This window comes from Neopsephotus bourkii, unplaced genomic scaffold (genome assembly GCF_033783945.1).
Source record: "Neopsephotus bourkii isolate Nb327-2 ecotype Australia unplaced genomic scaffold, CSIRO-AGI_Nbou_v1 NB_1053, whole genome shotgun sequence".
In the NCBI taxonomy this organism is placed as follows: Eukaryota; Metazoa; Chordata; class Aves; order Psittaciformes; family Psittacidae; genus Neopsephotus; species Neopsephotus bourkii.
Window position 1 is genome coordinate 4,615,417 of NW_026901542.1, and position 17,456 is coordinate 4,632,872.

The window sequence follows — 17,456 nt, forward strand, 5'->3', positions numbered from 1 at the left end:
CAAAATGAAGCCTACCCTGTATCACGCACCTTTATCACACCAAGTTCCCAAAGGTATCCTTGAATTCTGCTCCACCCTAACCCCTTGAAAGGCTGAGGCTAAGGCTGATGAACAGAGATGAGTAGAGATGATGATGATGTTGATGATGATTTGATGAAATATGTATTGCTCAAAAAAATGCAGTTTTAGTCACTTTGAAATGATGTGAATGCAAGCCAAATGTGCTCATTTACAGAATTTTGAAAAATTCATTACACACAAAAGTAGAACTATCATTACGCCTGCCTTAATGTATTGCTCCTGACTTTCATACAAAACTTGGCAGTCCCTGCCTAAATTCCCAGCTTTCTCCCAGATGCTAGCTTAGCATCCTAACTTCAGAGTATAAAGCCAAAACGGGAGATCATATTTACCTTTTACTGTGGTATTTTGTATTAGTGCTTTTAAATCAAGTGGCTCTTGAAAGGTTTTCTGAACTCAGTACTATCAAGTAGTGCTCTCTCTGATTCACTGATGATGTCTTATCCAAAATGGAGTACCTCCAAGATATGTATATAAAATTCCCAGCCTTCTTATGCTCCACATCTCACCTGTTAAGGTGCTTTTCTGAACTCAGGTCTGTTCTCTTGCTGATTCATGGTAGGATTCATAGGTTAAATTAATAGTAGGATTTCATAGGTTAAATTAATACATTCTCCCAAAGCCATAGGTATTCTGAGGATAATGCAGAGAAGATCAGACTTCTGTTGTTAGAATTGTTCTTCCCTTTACAAAATCATTCACAGCTTGGCAGTTAGGATTAGAGGAGTTTAAGGTTTAATTTTGCTAAAGTGAATTGAAAGCAATACCTAAGCTGCACAATGTGGGTGGATGCTCTAACACTCCAGCAGAAAAAAATATGTGGCTTTCTCCAGCAGCTTCATGAGGATCTAGTCCATCTTCTCCTTTGCTTTTCCTTACCTGTGTTCCAAGAAAATTGTTTGTACAAGGCTACATAATGGTTCAATCCAAAGTAATTGATTTTTTTTCATCTGCCTGTGTCCTAATGAAAAGAAAAAAAAGAGGAAACACAAAACACTGGCTTCTCAGAATAAAAAATATTTCTTTTGCTTAATTCAGAAGTAAAAATCAATTCTTTGCACAGCCTTAAAGCATAATCAGTTTCATTGCCATAAACCTGCTGAAATACACAAGTGAATTGAAAACTATATATCTCTATTAATGCTGAGATCTGTCACAAGTAATTTTAGAATCACTTATTGATCTTTCATGACTGAGATTTAGAAAAGCACTCATTTGCTTCTCATCTGGGCATTTCTGACTTCATTCGCAATAAAAACATTACCATAACACCACCACAATGAAACAGACAAACAGCAACAAGTTACCTCATATAGTACCCCAATTTAGAGGGGGTTTTTCTGCATTGGAACTTTTCCTGGTTTTGGGGGAATCAGGATTGCAAGTTTGGATTGGTTTGGTTCTCTTTTGTTTTGTTTTTTTCTCTTTTAAGCTACTCTATTTTCACCCCTTTTGTTCAGAATATTAACAGGAATGTATGACAAAAAATGAAACAAACACAGTTCTCTAAGATGCAAAGTTAATTGTATAGTGATATATGTATAACAAAACATGAGCAGTGGTTTATAAACAGCAAAACAGTCTCATTGTGTGTGCTTGAAATGGAAACTGAATTCATTATATATACATCCAATTTGCTGCCCTTTGAAAATCATGCCTTTTATTGTAATTCTAAATGATCAGTATCACTAGCCAGGGCTTTTTAATGACTATTACTCCTTTTACTGTATTTTTGTAACTATGGTTGACTAAAGTATTTGATCAAGGCTGTAAGAAACAGAGAATACAGTTTTCATACGTGGGAGAAAAAACTCACCAATCATCAATATTTCCTATTAAAACAGAAAATATGTGAGCATCAAATATTTCTACCTGTGCCAAGTCTGAGTACACTTGTCAAAGAGATGTCACAGGCAGGAGAAAAAATATCTTCTCCATTAATATCACCAATCAGCTTCCAGCTATGGGCAGATCTGCTGTAGCTGCATTGCTGGCCTGGGTTCAAAGCTGTAGCTTTGGACTTGTAAATGCATAAAACACTCCTGCTCCTGCAGAGCTTTCTAGGAGTTCAAGCCATCTGTAAGTAGATTCGTTATGCCTTACAGAAATTCAAGGGCAGCAAAATTGTGCCATTTTTTTGCTTCTATTGTATATTACATCCACACTACAGGATCTATTCAAAGCACACTTTTCAAGCAATAGCCCATAGGGAGTACATAAAAGTAGCAACCTTCAGTTAAAGTATAGTGAAGAGATCAACAAAGATTTAAGTCTTTATGTTTAGGGGCACACACTTAAGGGCATGCAGAATCAGGATGAAATTTCTACTGCTACATCTAAAGTAAGATTGGGAAAGACAACATAATCCATGCCTTCTCCGTCCTTGTCATTGTTCAGCACTGTCGACTATAGGAGAAAGTCCATGACTTGAAATTTGTAAGGTCTCATGCATAGCTTAATGGCTTTTTGTTTTTATTATTTTTTTTTTTTTCATCTTAACTAATGTGCTTATCTAATGCAGAACTATCAGCCAAAATTGGAAGCCTCTGGTAAGTCATTTTACTGTGGGACACAGAGTGGACATAGTGTATTATTGAGCAATCAAAAACCAGTGAAAGGCTAATAATCAATTTTTCATTGAAAAAAAGATGGCAATATGCAAACAAGGGAAAGGTTACGATGGAAATTGTTTCACTTCAGATTTTAAACTGCAGATGTTTATACTTGTACTAACACCGTGGGTCGTCTCTGTAGTCAATAGACAAATGGACAGTTCCAGAACACAATTCCACTAACCCATTTTAGACCTTTTTTTATGAAATTAACTGTGTTAATTCAGGTGCGTATTTCTAACCACTGAGAATAAGGGTAGCCTAGATGCCTAGCTCTGATGTAGCTCCTGCATTGCAAAAGTTCAATTTGAAAAGTTCACATAACCACAGTGTAACTGAAATTCAGAATGCACTTGGCAGAGGCTCCCACCTGCACCTGAACTCTTTAATGTGCAGTGTTTGGGACCTTGCTGACCTTTCCTATGACCTTCCTACACACACAGAACACTACAAACCCTTTGGGAGGGACTGCTGTATTTCACTCTATCTGTCATCACAACTGATACGTGTTTGAACGATAAAGGACAGGAGCAGTGTCTTGCAGTCATAGATGATAGGTCATCTTGCCCATTCTTTTGCCCTCAGCCATGATCAGGTATTGTTTCTATCACATCTACCAAAATAAATTTTAAATGAAAGTTGTTAAATGGTTGTATTAATTGTTACTGAGAAAAAGTAACCATACTACGAAACCTGCAACAACTAAAAACATTGTGTTATTAGCGCTGTTCCCAGGCCGAATGTCAAAACCACAGTGCTCCACCAGCTACTAAGAAGGAGAAAAAGGACTGCTACTGCTGAATCCAGGACACTGACTCTGTGATGTTCAGTTACCTCAGATTTATGAATAGATAGGCTCTTGAAAATAAAAATCCTGACAAAGCTCTATTCAAGACTTTCGCAATTCTAACTGCAGTAATCGTAAAATGTTCCTACATTCCATTTTATGGCTATGCTGATTTTATATAAAACCTATATCCATTGTTCCAATGATTTCTAAGGGACAGAATATCTGTAGATCTATCTGGTTAATGTGCAGGCTAATGGAAGCTACAGGGTAATAGTCTGCCCTTAATTCACTGACTTCTTTCAAAGATCCAGCTCTCTGTGCAGCCTATTAATCTACTAATGAGACAAAACATTTCTGAAGTATACAGGCACTGCTTCCAGACTTGCTAGAATTTGTTTTGCATCTCCCTGGTTTTCTTCAATGTCAAAGTGCTATCCACAGCACAAAGCAGGTCTATTTTAAGAAGTACTTTCAGAAATGATGCCCTTATCAGGAAAGATTTTTGGATCTCTGATGAAAAATATACACAGTATACAGCACACGTGACTTAAAATTTACTGAAGAAAAATTCTATTGACTTAAAAGAAAAAGAAGTAAGGGGTTGTTTTATATCTGATACCATAGTTCTGTAGCATATTTTCATAACGGAAAATATAAAAGATGTAGAGGACTGATTTTGACATTATCTGTAATCTATGGCTAATCCAAACTACCTGAGCATATCCTACACAGAATATTGGGGAGAGTCACAGGCAACTACAGGCTCTCTGCAGAGATGTTTTTGCACTGTACTTCTTCTTCTCCTTTTAAGCTGTTTAATTGCCTGGTTTTCAATAGCCAGGCCTTTGTGACAGGGTCTGAAACTATTTTGTAAAGCATTTATATGCTTTATAAACAGGATAGCAAAAGTAGCATTTAAAGCTAGTGGAGGTGTGCAGAGTGTATATATTATATCTGAAGAACGTACTTTCAGAGATAAATAAAGCTTTCATAAGTAGTTTTTGTTTGTTCAAAGACCAATGAAAGTATGGAAGAAGCATTCCATCATGAAGACTGGGCTAGTTGGGATACTAAAACCAATACATTTAGGCTTGAAGATCCTAATTTCCAGCCAAAGAATAACTATAATTATCTTTGCATAAACTGAAATGTGCCTGTGAACTCATGACCTTTCTTTAATGACTCAGCATATGATGTATTTGATGGCTAAGATTGTTTATAATACACTTAGTGTACTCAAATTTTAAAACTAAGTATGTCACAAAAGGTAGTATTTTAAAAATAGTTTTGTTCTGAGAATTTCTATTTGAAAAGTTGCACAAGAATCTTCAAGGACTCTGCTTTGAACTAGCTATTGTAATTCTTACCACAACATGTAAAGTTCTCATATAGTTTGCTTGTTCTGTGTCACAGCAGCTAATATCTGAGATTTAAGTCCTCCTTTTGGCCTCTTGTTTCTCTGTTCAGAAGCACTGTCTGGCTGCCACTGATCTGCAGCTGTCTAGGATCTATCTCTGTAGCTGTCCTGGGTCAGTAGCTACCCTGTGTAACCTTAGTCCAACCATAACTTGGACTGTGTCCTTCACTATTGGTTTCCTTATTTATTTGATGTTTGGATTCAAACCTGCTCTATGGTGAATTAGCTGCTGATCTTCAGATTAACCCAATATTCTAGAACAGAACAGGTTGGTGGTGCTATGAGAAGTAAAAATCTTTAGGTTAAGGGACAAATGGCTTCCCTTCCCCAATATATGAAATCAGTACAAAGGAAACAAAAAACTATGTTTGCAGGAAAGTATTTTATTCACATGGAACAGGTAAGTAAGACAGACACTGGAATTCAGAGTAACCTTCTGCACCAACAACTGTAGTCTCCCATTATTACAGGTTACCAACTCAAATAATCATGTTAATATCTTAAATGTATGGAATAAGCCCAAGAAATCTGAGAACTGGCATCACTGCACTGATGCACACTTTCAGGATAGTGGCACACAAAGATTACCCAAGATTGCTTTCACTTGGCCAAATATGTGTTACCAGTTTAGAGTACACAGGTGTATGATATGCACAAATCACAGCAAATGACAAGAGGAGATTTGACAATTTCACAGAATCTTAATTTATCTTTGACAGAAACTTAAGAAAGTTCTTTTTACTGTTTTTGTCAGAAACGTAATGATTATAGTTGAATATTTTTCCAGTTTCTGGGAGATGCATCCTTTAGAGAACTGCAAGACACAGAAACCAACAGTACATTTTACAAGATGACACAGTTTTTTTCTGTGCTCAGATGGAGCTGAGAGAGCAGCCCAGGTCAGTCTGCAATATATACAAAGTAGTTTATTGGCTGACAAGGCCCTGTGGTAGTGCATTCCCCTCCACTCCTTCCTTTCCATCCTCTGTGCTGCCCTACAACTTAAGGAGCTCCCATCAGGCCTTGGCATCTGTGTAATGGTTTGAGCGGTGATTCCTTGACCATACCACTAATTCTTGCATAGCTAAGGAAGGATACACTGACCATTCCAGGGAGTCCTGTTGCGTAGCCAAGGTGGGAAGCAAGAGTGGGAATAACCAGTCATCTCCTTACAGCCTTGGAACATTTCTCCCCTGGGTCATAGCCTGAGTCTAACAGTTCGTACCACTGTTACTCGAATTTTGAAAAATTCTAGTAATTACTGACTCAGGTTGTGACCAGGATGCAAATTTACTAAAGCAAATCATCTTGCGACCCTGTAAACAGTGGTCCTAGGTGGGACTCTGAGCTCTCCTAGACTGCAGAAGGCTGTGAGCAGATCTCCCTCTGAGCAGAATGCCTCTCAGAAGTCACAAACTCTCCAGTTTGTAAAAACTGCAGGACCATTGCCAAAAGCTGATGATGGGACCTCAGCAGAAGACTCCCCACTCCTTGAGTCTCAAACCTCACACACAGAAATGCTGAGATATTTGATGTGAATAATTCAATGAACTCACCACCATAAAACTGCAGCCCACTGCTAGGTCAAAAGCCATGTAAAAATCTCATCTATATTGAACTGGTACAATGATTCTTTAGGCAATTCTAATTGATTATACACGTGGCTCCAAACCGCTCCTTTCACAACAGACACTGAGTAGATTACATGGATTGCATTGACTCTGTTGTCTAGAACAGGATTTCACACATATAGCTTACACTTCAGTACTTCCATATAGATGCCTAAGGTGTCTTAACCTCCATTGTTCTCACCCTTGACCACAGTAAATCTAGTGATTTGTTAAGAAGTGGATAATTCAATACAAAATATTGTACTTGTGGATCCAAAGACATTACCGGCAATGAGACAAAGACTGACAATAAAATGGAAACATGAAGAAAGACATTTTTATTACTGATCCAGTGAATAATCAAAACAGAATAGTGTGATTCCAGGGCACCACCAGAAGCTCCACCAGGCCTAATAGTTACAGGGTAAGAGAGTCACTAGACAGACGTAAGAGCGTATATGCAAACACCTGCACACACACAGCTGCCATGCCATTTATCTGCTGGGGAAAATAGGGTTTGGAATAGCATTCTGAGGCCTTCCACAAAAAGAGAGTTGAATTCTGCTTCCTCATTGTGTGGTTTCTTGTTCAAAAGTCTCCTGGTGTCGATTTGTTTGTTGAGAGAAGGACCTGTTCAGTATATAGACCCCAAAACTTAAACGTATGGCTATATCTGAAATCTGTTATAATACCTTTATCTTTCAAACCTACGTTTTTATCTAATCAATAAAGAAAGTAAATACATGATAAAATGAACATTTTTGCAGTTTTGAAGTATGAAACATTTTATTTAATAAGCAATTTTTTTGGCTGTTTCTCTTTCATCTTCTTTTAAAAATAAATAAAAATATGTAAGAAAGACAATTTCTTCTGCTACCTAAGAAGTTTTGTAATCTAATGAAGTTAGGCATACTTTATAATACAGGGGTAGGAATTTACAGTTGTATAACATCTAAACGGAGAAATTCACATAAAAAACAGATATAGACTGTCCCAGAGTGTATCACTAGGATTATTCTGTCATAATGGAAAGACGAATCAGGCCTCAAATTAACAAATGGTCATTTTAAACTTCTGATGTATGCAAGCTTTAAAACTTTGACCTTTTCTTGTTTTAGCAGTCATAGAATGAGATATGAAAGGAAAAACACCCTCAGTATTCACTGCTTTGAGGCAGAATTTAGAGAGGCACACAAGTAATTCATGTCCAGTGGCATTTTTATATACAAAAAATAAAAATATATAAAAAAATAAAAACAGCAATCACTTTTTAAGAATTACAAAAACTGTTCAAAGGACGCACACTATTTATGCAACCAGCAACAGGGACACATGTAAATTTTGTTAATGGGTTTTCTAAAATAATATGTTGCTTTCCTGGTTAGAACTTTGACAGTGGTAACTAATACTCTAAAAATACTTGTTGCACATGTCTTGGTTTTATGTTCTTTCAGTGTAAATGTACAGGATTATTTATAGTTCTTGTAGTACAGACAGATCTTTTGAAAGCATCTTTTAAAGCAAAATTGAAAAGTTTTCAAGAATTTTTTTTGTTGTTGTTAACTGTACAAGAATTCACATTACACTGATATCAGCTCCTTCCTGTGGTCCACCTGAGTGGTTTAACAAACTTAAGACAGAGGCCAGTGGAGTAATTTGAGCACTCCTTTGGTGGAAAGATGGTACTGACAGACTTTTTGCCTGTGTCCATTCTCACTAAAATATCTCCTGCTGCTATTTCCCTACTACCTATAAAGTCTTATAAGATCTCAGAACACAGCAAAAGGAGTTACCAAATGGTATAAGTTTCCCTGTGTGTTCATACAAGATTTCACAATTTCCTTGGATGGGAATTTGGGAATTATAAGAGTGACTTGATGAGAAAGATGTATTGTATGACTGATTTAATATACAGCTACTACGAACTACACATTCTTTTACTCATAGACATGACCCTTTCCCTCTCTATGCTCATGATAGGGAAAACAGGCTTAGCTATTTTAAGACAAGTAGAAAATACATAAAAAAAGAAATCAGGTACTCCACAGAGGACCATGGCCAGTATGGCAGGAATAACAGGTAATGACTGCTGGCACTAAAGCCACAGTAGCATGCAGGATAGGAAAGGGCTGTAAATAGTTTTCTGTTCTGGCAACTGTAACCTAATAGAGGGTCATGGTGTTCCTGGGGTTTTGGTCACCTGTCTTTCAGCAGTATGATCCTTCTTCACACTACTGCAATAGTGAGTTCTATAACTGTATATGTCAAACTGCATTTCCAACAGCATCTTGAATATTAGTTCAGAGCTGACAGGCATGGGCTGCTATGGTATTTTCAGCAGCATTAGACACAACACTGGTGTAGGAGTTGAGTTCATCAGTGACTTACCTGAGTTGTTACCTCCCCTCTAGAAGAGAGGTTTATTATCTCTCCCACATTTCCAGATTGCTTTTCTATTATCTATTTATACTTCTACTGACTACCTGCTTCAGCTGATAACTGCCAGCAACCTCAGATTCTCTGTGGTGCCTAACAGAGCTCTTCCACAGCTGAGTCTATTGCTGTAGTTACAATGCGCTGTGTTCTGTGTCCCCAGGAGCTGTAAAAGAAAAGAATTTTATTGGGCTGGAATAGATACAGTTGATGCTTATAGACAAAACTGACCTCAATATAAAAACATGCTTTGTCTGTATTTTATCATTAAAATTCTGCAGTCTAGTTGTACTTACATGAATTTTATCACAACATTTTTTATCACAAAAATAGTATATTTTTCACTAACAGAACTAGGATTAAAGTTTTATGCTTGTGACAGAGCTATCTGTGTGGATGAAGTCTGAGCGAGACACGGACTGACAATGATGAAGATTGAGTGAGACATGGACTGACAATGATTAGTTGTTGATATAAAGCTACAGAAGCTGGCCTAAGTGATTCACCAATATAATGTTAATGATAATATGCTGCATATTAGCTGCAGATGAGAATGCGCACCACACCAGCCTGCATATGAACAGAAGAAAAGTCTGAATTCTGTATTTATGGAACAGAAATCAGTCAAGAAAAAAACCCCAAACAACATAATCAGAATGTCATTTTATGTAGGCCAGAACAACACAGAGTCATAACCATGCACCCCCTAGATCTGGACTCTGCAACTAGAACACATAACATGTGATGTAGCAGAGGAACCTAAAGTTAAAAGAGGACCTGTAAAATTCTGGGTTCAAATAAAACTGCCTGACAAGTGCCATGTGGGGAAGATGGACTATTCCAGTAGGAAACTTGCCCAAACTGTTAGTGGATAGACTCACAGAAAATGCCATCAAGTATTCTACATTTGCAGCACTTTTTTGTCTTTTCTTTTTTTTTTTTTCTTCTTTCTGGTGAGAAATAATTCCTGAAACCTTTTTCCGTTAATATCACTAAAAAGACCTCAAGCTGTTATCAACAGGAAACAGGAGAGTGGGTAACACACAACCTCCCGGAGGTCTATCTCACTATCAAAAAGACATAGAATGAGTAACCCAATGTGTGACTTCTTTTCACACACATGCTAGATAGATATGTTTGTTTAATTTCTTCTTTACAATTAGACCACCGAAAAATGTGGAATGCCACCCTCCCATATACAGACTCATATGCATATGCACTCGCAACTCCAAACCTTTGCCAGGCTCTTGAAATTCACAAGGAAATTATTAACTGCTATCACTAATATATTTTTAATTCTTACCCTTAGAGGTTAGCTATGAACATTTTGACTTAGAATAATGCACTGAAGGTGGTCTAAGACTGGAAAGATGTAAAATGACAACAACAGGTTGTTTTTTAGGTTTTTTTTTTAAATCTGCAACCAGGAACCAAATCAGAGCCATTGTTCTGCAGCACATGCAGAGGAGCACATTCACTTAAAAACCTGATGTCACTGCAATCGAGGTCAGTATAAAAAATACAATCATATATAACCTGCTATTCTGAGGGCTCATGGTAATTCCTGTGACTTTGATCAGGATGCAGACACAAAGCTGCATCTGAACTTGTACAGAATGTAGGCCAGAATCTCACATTGTTATAACTGCAGCTAGCTTATATTCAGTCTCTGCTTTGGACTAGAAAATGCAAAATGTGATGAAGTGCACAGCAACATAAAGTCAAGATGCATACACCTTTCCTAGAGATGGTGTTCTGAAAAGAGATATAGAAAGAAACTGTATGAGGCATAAACATATATACAGAAAATGTATGTCTATGCCATAGGTATAATCTACTGTTTCTATATAAGTATGTTAATGTAATCAGTAGTAAGATAAATACAAATTCATTATATATAAACACAGAATACATCCATTCGTACTGTATGTAGCACTGTGCTATATATACAATGTGCAGTATGTTCTATACAGCACAGTAATGTGATACTGCATAGTACAGTATGGGATATACCTTATTACATATATCACTTTGTAAAATTTATTATATAGAATATATAGTATATAGTTATAATTAAAAATATATCTATATAACTAGATATCTTTTCTAATTAAGACATATCAGTGGAGGAAATAGAACTACGCAATGAAAAAGTTATTTCTGTCTTAACCTATTTATTTTTCAGGTCCCTTTGAAAATCACTTTCCTAACATTCGTTTTAAAAGTATGTAAATTTTAATATTTCACTGTACAGGATAATGTAGCCATGCTCTGCATGTCACAAGAACTGTCTGAGGTCCTATATGGCCTGTGATTTTCTTCAGGGCGTACAAAGTGTCTGAATATGGGAGAGAGCTTAACATCACTGTAATGCCAAGTTTAAAACTTTGATTCAAGCACTAGTAGCTTCTTTGTGGAAAATCTTATATCAGATTTCATGCTAATTTACATATTTTTAATCCTGTATTTGTGGGCCTGCTTGGAAGTGAGTGTTTGAGCATTTGTTCCCAACTTGTCTTTGTTCGTATGACCAGAAGTCACTGTTTAGTGTTCACTCTTCATTTCGCTTGGCTTAATGGGCCCTTCAAGTTCTTGCTGGTCTTCCAAAATCCTTAGCGCAACCTGCTGCCAGGGCAGACTGACACTGACTATGTGGAGGTGATGGGCACAGGCTTCTTCCACACGCTTGCACATGAGATGACACACCACTACCCAAATTAACACAAGTGTGACTTTCATGAAGTGCCCTCACAATCACCATGGCTGTTTGCTCCTAAAAATGTCCTGGACTTAGGTACATAACTCAAGTACTACTTAGCTTATGCAAGGGCACAAAAATAACTCCAAGCTGTTCAGTCTGTTTCTGGAATAAAAGTGTTTGCTTGTATCTACCAGTGAACTACTTTCTACTCTGTATGACTACAGTGCCAGAATCTGCCCAGAGACTGTAGCGACCTGGCTGCTTTACAAACATGTCACAAAGCATTCTCTCCTGAATCTGAAGAACTTGCAGTAGAAGCAGGTGATACAAAATTAGAACAATAATATCCTAAAAAAAAAAAAAAAAAGAATGATAAAATGTTAGATTACTGAGATTTCTGCGTCTGTGTCTTCTGGTTTAATGATTATAGTTTAAAGCAAAATAATTCTTAATACTTCTCACAGAGAAGGCAGCAGACTCATAAGCCATGAAGCCGAAAAAACCTGACTTATATGGACTTGTGCTACAGGATGGCAGCCCATCTTGTAACGCAAGTTGGACGGATTCTTTGTACACAGATTCTTTGATGTGCAATAGGTATTGCTACTCATGCTGCAGCTTTTTTTGAGGGATGGCAGGCTTCTTTTCAGATTATTTTTCCAAAAATTTTAATTCATTGCAGCTGATACTAGCTAAGGGATTCAGTTGTTATTAATGGAAAATAAAGAGACAACCCTAGCAAGTCCTTCCCTGCTCAACTAGCAGCTCAGCAAACTGGAATATCCTTGACTATAACCCAAGTTCTCCCTACTCTTATCCATACACAAACAGTTTCAGTTCCTAACATGTCTGTAAACACCCTATTCATAAGCTCTTAATAAACAAAGTATGTCCAATAAAGTTAAGAAAATAAATAAATAAGATAACCAGGTTTACTTTTGTCCATGTTTTGCAACATAATGTCAACAAATGTAATTACTCCAGCCTCTTCCCACTACTTTTAAAGCTGCACATAATGTGCAACTTTTACCCATGAGAATAGGTGTTATGGTAAAGGCTTTAATTATGCAATTATATGATTATTTTCTCTTTCCCTACAGAATTTTAGCCTTAAGGACAGAATTTCTGGAGAACTTAGTGGTCACTTTAATAAATATGTTCATGTACAAAACACTGGGAACTTTGTTATTTCTTAAGGGAGAGAAAAAGGTGGCAAAGGAAGAGGTGACCAAGACTTAAACTGACAACTCATTGCTGATTGGCCAAATTTCAGTCCTTGCTTCGGAAGACGAAGTTCTCGCGTTTAGCACAAAAATATCTCCGCTAATATTTGTTTTTTTCTTTTTCTTTTTTTTTTTTTTTTTTCCTCCTAAACGCAGCAAACTGTTGCCTTTTCGTGATCTTTCCGTGGAACAGCGACCGCATCAGCCTCATGGTGTGAAATACTCAGCATCCTCAGTCCAGAAGACTAGGAGACCGAGGTGGGGCCGGGGGCGGATACATCTTGCGCCGCCAGCAGCGAGGTGAAGAACGCGACAAGGGGAACACCGAGGCTCCCCATGCCCCTCCGCTCCCGGGGGTAGCGCGCACCGCCCCGGCCTCAATTCCCAGCAAGGGTTCTCCTCGCCCGGCGGCCCCGGACGGGGCAGGAGGAAGGGAGGGCACCGGCGCGAAGGGCTCACGCCTCGCACCGGAGGGCGCAGGACCCCAAGTGCTGCCCGTCCTAGCGCCCCGGCCCGGCGCGCCCCAGCCCGTCCCGTCCCACCTCCCGCTCTGGCTCCATCTCCCCGGGACGGGCGCCGCGCCCCCGTGAGACAAAGGGGCACAAAATCACAAAATGGGATATAGAAACTTTTATAAGAAGTTTTAAGTAATGTTAAGTTTGATGGCTTTGTAACAGTAGCAATGGAAAATTACTGAGGTGCAGGATACATAGAGAAAAAAAACAGTACAACTAGCAATAATTAGTAGAATTCTCACAAGATAAATCGTTATAGTTGGCCTAGTTTTAAGAAAAACAGTCTAGAAGAACAGGACACAGGGATAAGGAGTATCTGGGAATGGCAGGTGTCCAGGATGGGCTACAGTTAAACTAACTGATAAGTAGGAGGATAGGAGGATTATTATGTCTCTGGTGCTAACGTACCAATGAAACTGGTATGAGCATCTACTGCGCGTGCTTCAAAGGCTGCCAGAAGTGATGAAGATTGTTGGAAGAAGTAACCGACCCTCAGAGACCACCACCACAATTCTGTACGCATGCGGGGAACTCTCTGGAAAATGATGTAATCCATATGTAGCCTCATGAATATGTATGTATGTCCAGTGACTATATAAGGGTGGCTTGTATAGCAGTACGGGGACACACGTTAGGAGGATTTATCCCCCGTGTCTCCCGGCGCCGCAATAAAGAATACCTGCTTGTCAGCTTGAAAACTTTGTTGGCAAGTTTGTTCCTGGAGTTTTCTCCGAATCAATTTGGCACCCCAGATGGGACCCTCTCTGCTCGGCTGCAGGACCCGCTGAGGACAGGGCTCCCTAGGGCCCTCGGGAATTTTTCCCGGAGGGACCCCTCGACTCATTCGGATCGCTGCGGGAGCAGACAAGGACCATCTCATAAAAGGTATTCTTTTTTTTGTATAGTCTGTAAGGTGCAGGGGGCACCTCGGTTTGGTAAATTGGTTTGGTAAATTGGTTTGGTAAATTGGTTTGGTAAATTGGTTTGGTAAATTGGTTTGGTAAATTGGTTTGGTAAATTGGCTTGGTAAGCGTACGCATGGTTTGGAAGCCTTCCGTAAATCGAGATAAGAAATCTCGTAGGTAAAGGCGTATACCCGGCTGCTAGCGTCCGTTCGGTATACACCCACAAGAAGCAGGGGGCTTCTTGTGGTTTGGGTCCTGCAAGACGCAGGGGGTGTCTTGCAGAAAAAGGTTTTGGATTTTACTGGTATACACCCAAAGGAAGCAGGGGGCTTCTTGTGGTTTGGGTCTTGCAAGACGCAGGGGGTGTCTTGCAGAAAAAGGTTTTGGATTTTACTTGTATTTGATTTATTTTGTGGCTTGTTATATTAAGGATTTTGGTCTTGTGGTTTTGGTATCAGTGACAGACTGTTATAATTAAGCAGGGGGTATCATCTTGTGATTTAGGTCCTACAAGACACAGGGGGGTGTCTTGTGGAAATGGTTTTGGGTCCAGTGTGCTATCAACAGCCCATAAGGGATTTGATTCAGTGATGCTGTCAGCGGGGGTCCCTGAATAGGTTAGTAGAATCACCCTCCGATACAGTGGGCTGTCCAGTATGGTTCCCACAGTGGGACGCAGACAGGCTGGTCGGACACAAGGGTCTCATCCTTCCTGGGACACTGACAGGCTGGTCAACTATAAAGGGTTCAAGGAAACCCCCCTATTAATGTTACAATATGGTCTGAGCTATAAGGGTTAGGAAGTATTGCTTTTGATTCTACTGGTATTCGCTTATTTTGTGGCTTGTTACAGTAATGATTTTGGTCTTGCGATTCTGGTACTGGTGACAGGATGTTATAACTATGTTATTAACTGTTGTTTGTTTGGTTGAATTTAAGTCTCTGTCTTTGTCTCAAGTGTTGTAACTGTGTGGAGTATGTCTGGGGATCCCATCTCTGTGTGTGTGTGTGAATGTGAGATTGATAATGGAAAACCAGCAGAGTGAAGAGATCTTGAAAAAGAATCCTTTTGGGTGCATTTTGGCACACTGGAAAAAACTTGGAGGGTCTCCTGGGGGCTTGGTAAATAAGAAAATATTGGTAAAATATTGTAACCAATGGTGGCACTTTGTATACTTTGGAAGATCAGGGAAAATGGCCTAAAAATGGAACTCTGAACTATAATACATTGTTACAATTGATGTTGTTTTAAGGGGGCAAGGAAAATGGGATGAAGTAATGTATGCAGGTACGTTTTTCACTTTAAGAAATCACACAGAGTGATAGACTGAATGCAAAATTAATATAGCTCCACCAGATTCCTTAATTTTGGCTTTGGAAAAGGACAGGGAAAAACTGAAAGTTACGCTGGAGATGCTCAGCCTCTGATATTGGGGAAAGATGTTTAAAGTTAAAAAACAGTAATCAGGAAGATAGGGTGGAAAATCACGTACCACAGGTACCTCCGAGAGGAGCACCCTCTGCCTCTGTCCTATCTGATATTGATAAGGAGGAAGAGATTTCTGTCACTGGCAACCAGTGGCACATCCACATTCAGAGTTAAGAAGGGGTTAAACCAGAAGTGCCGTTGCAGAGGCAGGCATCTGCAGGCCCTGCAGAGCAGGGGGAGCTGCTGTGAGAAAAAGAAAAAAAAAAAAGGAAAACCAAGGGGGAAAGGAGGGGAGCTCGAGCAGCTCCAGTGTTTGAGCGTGGGAGGAGGGATGTCTGCCGGAGGTGGGGGAGTGGGCTCTTCTCTTCTGTGGGACCGGACCGGTGTGCATGCTATGGGGGGTTTTGGACGCTGGAAGTGAGACTGCCTGGGGAGGGCAGTGCCATGGAGTGGCTCCGGTGACTGAACTGGAACTAAACTGACGGGGACCTGGGGAATCTACGCTAGCAGATCCACTGGTTACATTAAAACTAGGGACTAGAGGAAATAAAGTGGAATTTTAGTGGATACAGGAGCAAATTATTTGGTGTTAAATCAGAGAGAAAAGAATTCGTTACAGATGTGGGAGCTACTGGCCACCAGGAAAGAAAAAGAAAAAAAAAAAAAAAAGGCATTCTTTCTGAAACCTTTAAAGTACAAATTGGGAAAACAAATGGGAATGCATAAATTTTTATGCATGCCAAATTCTCTACAATCTTTGTTAGGGCAAGAAGCAACATTTAAAGAAGGCAAAATGGAATTCAGAGTTAAAAACAATTAATTGCAGTTTTGAGTTTAATTCAACAAAAAAGCAAAAAGGAGGACCTCCCTGAAATAGAATAAATCTTTAATCAGGTATATGTGGGAGTATGGGCATCTGAAGTTCCAGGTAAGGCAAAAAAATGCTTTGCCTGTTAAAGTGGAAATAAAAAGGCGGGGGCCTACCCAATTAGAATAAAACAGTATCCCTTCAAATTAGAAGATCAAAGGGAATAAAAAAAACCTGATAAATTTTAAAATATAGATTATTAATTGAATAATAACCAGAAATGGTTTGCCATCCTGGATTTAAAGGACACTTTCTTTTGCTTACCATTGGCCAAAGAAAGCCACAATTATTGGCTTTCAAATGAGAAAATCCTGACAGAGGAAGGGAAACTCAATTAACTTGGACAGCATTACCTAAAGGGTTAAAAAAAAACAGTCCAGGAATTTTTTGAAATCAGCTAGCATGAGAACTAGAATCATGGAAGCCACGTACTCAAACGGGACTCTGTTACAATATGTGGATGACCTGTTAATTGATACAGAAACAAAGGAAGAATGTATCAAGTGGACAGTGGAATTGTTAAATTTTCTGGGACTGAATGGTTATCGGGTAACCAGACAAAAGGCCCAACTAACCCAAACCCAAGTTTCCTACCTAGGATATGAAATAACAGGAGGACAGAGAAAACTTGGAACTGCTAGAAAAGAAGCCATTTGCCAGACTCCAAGACCATCGACTGTCAAGGAGCTCCGGACATCCCTGGGAATGACTGGATGGTGCAGACTTTAGATCCATGATTATGGTGTTCTGGTAAGACCACTGTATGAACTGTTGAAAGGAAACTCTCCCTCTTTAGAATGGACTGATACAGCAGAGGGAGTTTTTAGAAATTTAAAAACAGAGCTAATGAGAACTGCAGCTCTGTGACTCCT